Raw genomic sequence first — 6,000 nt, 5'->3', positions numbered from 1 at the left:
GCTATTAAGAGCTAAGAGCGTGGTAGCAGGCTGATGGGAAATGTTGGAGTATCATTGGCATTGGTAATATTTTTGGACTAACTTAATTAAACCTTTTAAATGGAAGGACAAAAGTATCATTGTATGCTATCCGTGCAAGGGCCTTACCCCTTAGATGGTTGTTGTAGAGGCCTTCATGAATTTCTCTCAACACATATTTTCCCTCATCTTGGCATAAGCATCTAAGGTAGGGTAGAGTAAAGGATCTCCTATACAACTTGTCCTCCAATATGACATATCGAGTTGACTGTTGTCTAACTCTTTGTGCTTCATTATTGTCCTACAGTAGTTGCCCATGCTATAAGTATGCAAGCATGGAATCCATCTAGCAAGGGTCAGCTTGAATTAGGCACACTGACCTCGAGGAGATGAACTGCTTGGAGAGGGCGTCGGCTTGGGTGTTCTTGACCCTAGGCACTTGGTGCAAGCTGAAATGATGGAACTGTCTAACTAATTCTTGGACTTTGTTTAAGTACTTGGCCATATTAAGTTCTCTGGTCTCATATTCTCTGTTCACTTGATTCACAACCAATTGAGAGTCACTGAAAATTTCAATATGCTCAGCTCTGAGATCTTTTGATAACTGAAGGCCAGAATGCAATGCCTCGTACTTGGCTTCATTATTTGAGGTAGGAAACTAGGAAAACAATCCAACTTGTTTTCATCTAGAGTCAATAATATGAGGCCAACTCCACTCCCCCTAGTGTTGGAGGATTCATCCACATGTAAAGTCCAAGAGGGACGAGGCTCTCCCTACTCAAGAGCATTGTTGTGGATGAAAGTACACTCGACTAGAAAGTCTACTAGTGCTTGTGCCTTGATTGCAGGCCTTGGCTGGTAATGGAGATCAAATTCTAACAATTCTATAACCTATTTGGTTAGTTGTCCCGAGGTCTCTAGTTTCAGCAAAATTTTCTTCAGAGGTTGGTTAGTTAGGACTATAATAGTATGGGTCTGAAAATAAGGTCTTAACTTCCTGAACAAGATCACTAGTGCAAATGCTGTCTTTTCTACTTTTGGCTATCTAGTTACGACATCATGGAGGACTTTGTTGACATAGTACACTCGTTTTTCCAACCCCTTGCCTTCTCGTACTAATACAGAATTGATCACCTCATTCCCAACCAAAAGGTACAAGAAGAGGGTCTCTCCCGAATTGGGTCGGGTGAGTAATGGTGGTGAGGCCAAGTATGCTTTTAACTCTTCGAAGGCTTTTTGACAGTCTTGTATCCATTGAAAATCCTTTAACTTCTTGATGGTCTAGAAGAAAGGTAGACACTTGTCAGTCGACTTAGACATGAATTGGTTGAGGGTTGCAATTTGACTAGTGAGCTTTTGAGTTTCTTTGATCAATCATGGGGATTCCATGTCAAATATGACTTGTATCTTTTTAGGGTTGGCTTCTATGCCTTGTTGAGTTACCACAAAACCAAGAAATTTTCCCAAGGTGACTCCAAAAGTGCACTTAGTTGGGTTCAACTTCATGTTATACTTAATACACCAAAGGTTTCGTCAAGGTCAGCAATGTGTTGACTTGCCATGAGGCTCTTTACAACCATGTCATCGACATAGGCCTCGACATTTTGGCCGATCTGTTCTTTTAAAATTTTATTCACAAGTCTTTGGTATGTGGTCTCGGTATTCTTCAGCCCAAAAGGCATCACTTTGTAGTAGTAGGTCTCGTACTCAATGATGAATGATGTTTTCTCCTCATCATCGAGGTGCATCCTTATTTGTATGTAGCCTAAAAAGGCGTCCATGAAGTTTTGCAGTTCATATCATGTTGAGGCATTGACTAGGTGATCTATTCTTGGCAAAGGATAGTTGTCTTTGGGGCAAGCCATGTTGAGATCTATGAAGTAAATGCATATATACTATTTCCCATTAGTTTTCTTAACCATGACCACATTAGATAGTCATTTAGGATAATGTACATTTCTAATGAAGTCAACATTGAGTAGCTTTCTTTGATTGCTTTCCAATGCTTTGATGCAAAGTTCCTCCTATTTTATTGGATCGGACTATAAATCGAGTCCATGCTCAACTTGTGAGTAATGATTGAGGGGCCCATTCTTGGCATATTAGTGGCAAACCAATCAAATCTGTCGGCATTGGCTTTGAGGAAGTTGACCAGTTTTGAAAGTGTGTCATGAGGGAAGAGAGACCTCACTAGCATTGTCTTCTTGGGTTCAACCTCGTCTAGGGGAACCAAGATGAGGTGCTCAACTGGGTGACCTTGGTTGGAGGGTCCTTCCCTGAGGTCGGGCCCTTCTATTGGTAGGGCTTCTTTGTTCTTGCCTTTTAGTGTTATGACGTAGCACTGTCTGATAGCTTCCTAATTTTCCCTAACCAGCCCTATGCCATGTTCTGTGGGAAACTTCATGGTGAGATGATATAAAGAGATGACATCCTTGAGTGCATGGAGAGTCGATCGGTCGATGATGGCATTATAAGGCGAACCAACCTTCATGACTAACTACCCTATAGTGATGGGTAGGGTTATTCTTCCTTCTGGTCTCACAACTACTCTGGAAAATCCAACTAGTGGTATATCAATGGGTTGTAGTCAGTTTGGTTTTAGTTTCATCTTCTCGAATGCCTCGTAGAGCATGACATCAGATGAAGATCCATTGTCTATGAGGGTTCTTCTCACTTTGTAGTTGGCAATTATCATTGAAACCGCCACTACGTCGTTGTGGGGTATGGACACCCCTCTTAGGTCATCATTTGAAAAGGAGGTGAGCTCCTCTGACCTCTACTTCTTTGGTTTCCTTTGTTCAACGTTCAACTATCGAGCATAGGCTTTTCTGGTTAAAGTAGTCTCTCCCCCAGAAGCTGAGCCACCAATAATAACTTAAATGACCTTGGCTAGAGTACAATTAGGCTGGGGATTAGCTGGTGTCGGTGTAGATGATGATGTTAGAATTTCATCATCAATGTAGTCTTTCAGATGTCATTGTCGAATGAGGGACTTAATCTCATTCTTGAGATCGTAGAAATCGTCAATGTCATGGCCCATGCCATGGTGAAACTTGCAATATTTCATGGGATTTCCCCTTTTGGGGTTCTTCTTCAACTTGGTGGGCCACTTCATGTACTTTTGCTTCCCCACTTGCATGAGAATATGAGTTTGGGAGGCGCTTAATGGAGTGTACTTGTCAAATGATAGTGCCGATGGCTCCTTTTCATTATTCTTGTTGCTTGGGCCATTGGTCGGTCCATCTTTATCTTTCCTTTTCTTCTCACTAGGGCCAGCCTCTAGGTTTTGTAGATGCTTGTTGGCCTTGGCTTCTTTAGTTGCGATATATTTTTGTACTTTTTTGAGGAATTTTGCCTTGTTCTTAAGTGGTGTCTTAGAAATAGACCAGTTGAGGGGTTGTAGGTGGAGGCCACTAATGGCGGAAGCCATAGACACCGAGGAGTCGAGGTCTTTAACTTCACGTTCCTCTTAGCTGAATCTTTTCGTATAGGCTTGAAGGCTTTCCCTAGGCTTCTACTTGGTGGACATCAAGGAGATGACGGTCTTCTGACACCGTTGGATGCTCACAAAGTGGGCTAGAAAAAAGTCTGCAAACTAGTCCCTATAGTTGATGGACCAAGGGGGAGTGTAGAGAACCATCTAGAATAGCTCCCTTGGAAGTGGCCTGAAAGGCCTTGCACACCAGGGTGTTAGAGTACCCGTGGATGAGCATTAGGGCTTTAAAGCTTTCTAAGTGGTCCTCCATATCCGTGCTTCCGCCGTATGTTTCAAGAGTAGGCACCTTGAAATTAGGTGGGAGCGGCTCCAAGGTGATAGAGTCAGTAAAAGGTTCCATCCCAATGGGTGAGGTGGGTTGACTGGTGGAGGCATAACCCCTACCCTCCTTCACCAGTCTAATCTCATCCTAGATGGCGCCTATCTGCGCTTGGAGGTCACCAAGGCCTTGGTTACTCTAAGGCATGGGAACTTCAACTTATTCCCACGGCGATCATTGAGGTGATCATGGAGATCTGAGACTAGTGGAGGAGAGGCACAATGTCGACCAGCTCCAAATCTATTAGGGGGGTTGTAATGGTTAGAGTGCCCGTTGTCGTCCCTATCGTGGTTGGAGGCGGTGTGGTCGGCATGACGATCCCTATGGTCCTTTAGGGCATCATGGACATGGGAGTTGAGGTGATTCCCAACTCGGTTGCATGGAAATCGAGATGTATTGGATCAGTGCTTGCTTGCTCGGCAACTACTGTTGCCAGACTTCGTGGGGTCTCCACTGATGCACATGCCTAGGCATTGGCTCACTGAGATGGGAGTAGATTTCTTGCCCTGTTGTTCATGTTCATTGACAGGGCGGCCACTATGTGGGAGGCCTACTGTAGAGCATCGTAATTCATCCAATTGTTGGGCCAAGTTGTCCACTCACTAGAGCACCATGTTGAATTGTCCATGAGTGACCAAGTTTTGAGCATCAGGGACAGGTAATTGTTAAAGTTCTGTTAAAGGGGAAGATGCTAAGTCATTCCCACAGATGGCGCCAATCGATATTGTCAAACTTGGAGTCTAGGGCAAGAAAGTAATTTCTGAGTTCTGAAGACTGTGGATCCCACCTGCTAAGAGTAAAAAGACGTAAGAGGCTCTAGGAATGTACCCAAAGGCGAGGACTCCAACGATTAAATTTTCCGAAGACTCCCATAAGAGTGTAAGTGATAAATCAAGTATGTATTTCGTACCTTTGACTTAGTGTCCCTTTTATAGTTGGGATCATTAAGGTAGGGAGTAATGAAAGACTAGTAATCGTCGTGTAGATTGCGGATGTAAGGGACTAAGAGAAGCGTCTCCTGCACCCGCATTAAATGCTCCATAACTGCTAAGGCTGGGGATTACCCAGTTGTCCTTGGGAGATTATCAATTATGAAGAATACCCTTGGTATATATATCTACATCAGGGAAACATATTGATGCCAAACAATCTCCTGGTTGGTAGTCCTTTTCATACATTTGAATGGCTACAATGCTTTTGGAGCAGTATGGCATGATTGATTCTTTATACAATTATTCCTTGTCAGCAAATGTTTTATGATGGTAATTTCACTGCCTATTGGCCAAGTGGTTGTTTTAAAATACAAAAGTAATCCTATATATAGATCAATTTTTATCAAGTAAGCGTGGAAACCGAAATTTTGGTTATGGATTATTAGACTCTTTGTTTGAATTGTAATTTTATTTGCTCTATTATAAATTCACCGGAAGAGTGTTATTTTATTTCATTTACACGGTAAATCTACAAAATGGGATAAAATTTGAAAGGAAAATAAATAAGAATTTGCTTCAATTAATTTGTTTGTACTCTGGCACTTTTTCCCCTAAATTGATTTGTTTATTGGTTTTCTGAATGTATTATCCTAAACCCCATTATTGTCCAATACCTCCTCTTGAATTGTGAAAGATTCTCTCACACCTATCACTCTTTTCAATTACATAAACTCATAAAAATTTCTAAGTTGAAGGAATCAATATAGACCCCAAATTCTCTATTCAATGTAGGTCCTAATTTAGCCATTCTATTGAAAAAAGTGAAAAGACCTTGTTTGATTACATTCTAATAAAATGAAATGATGTATTGATTAATAATTTCAATTTCAGCTTAACGTAATGGCATACGCAAATATACATGACCCGTTGAAATTGTCTTTGTTTATTTGCACTAGTACAAAACTACAAATACATGGGAGAACAAATAAAAAGAATATAAATTCTGATTTAATTTTGCTTTGGGTTTTACTTTATTATGTTTCACATCTTATTTTATTTAATTTGTAATGCAGTAGAGAAAACAAGGTAGTGGATTGGCTGAAAAATGATACTGCTAATTTTTAGAACTACAGCAATAAGAAGAGAAAATTCAATTGGTTAACCAAGAATATTGAGTTGAAGATGAATTGGATTAAAATAAGTGCTAGTTAACTAGGAATTCTTTATTCTAGGCC

Source organism: Nelumbo lutea, chromosome 1 (assembly GCF_056320005.1).
Source record: "Nelumbo lutea isolate HS-2025 chromosome 1, American lotus-T2T, whole genome shotgun sequence".
NCBI classification, from domain to species: Eukaryota; Viridiplantae; Streptophyta; class Magnoliopsida; order Proteales; family Nelumbonaceae; genus Nelumbo; species Nelumbo lutea.
The sequence above is the reverse complement of the archived record's forward strand: the minus strand, read 5'-3'. Positions refer to the sequence as shown.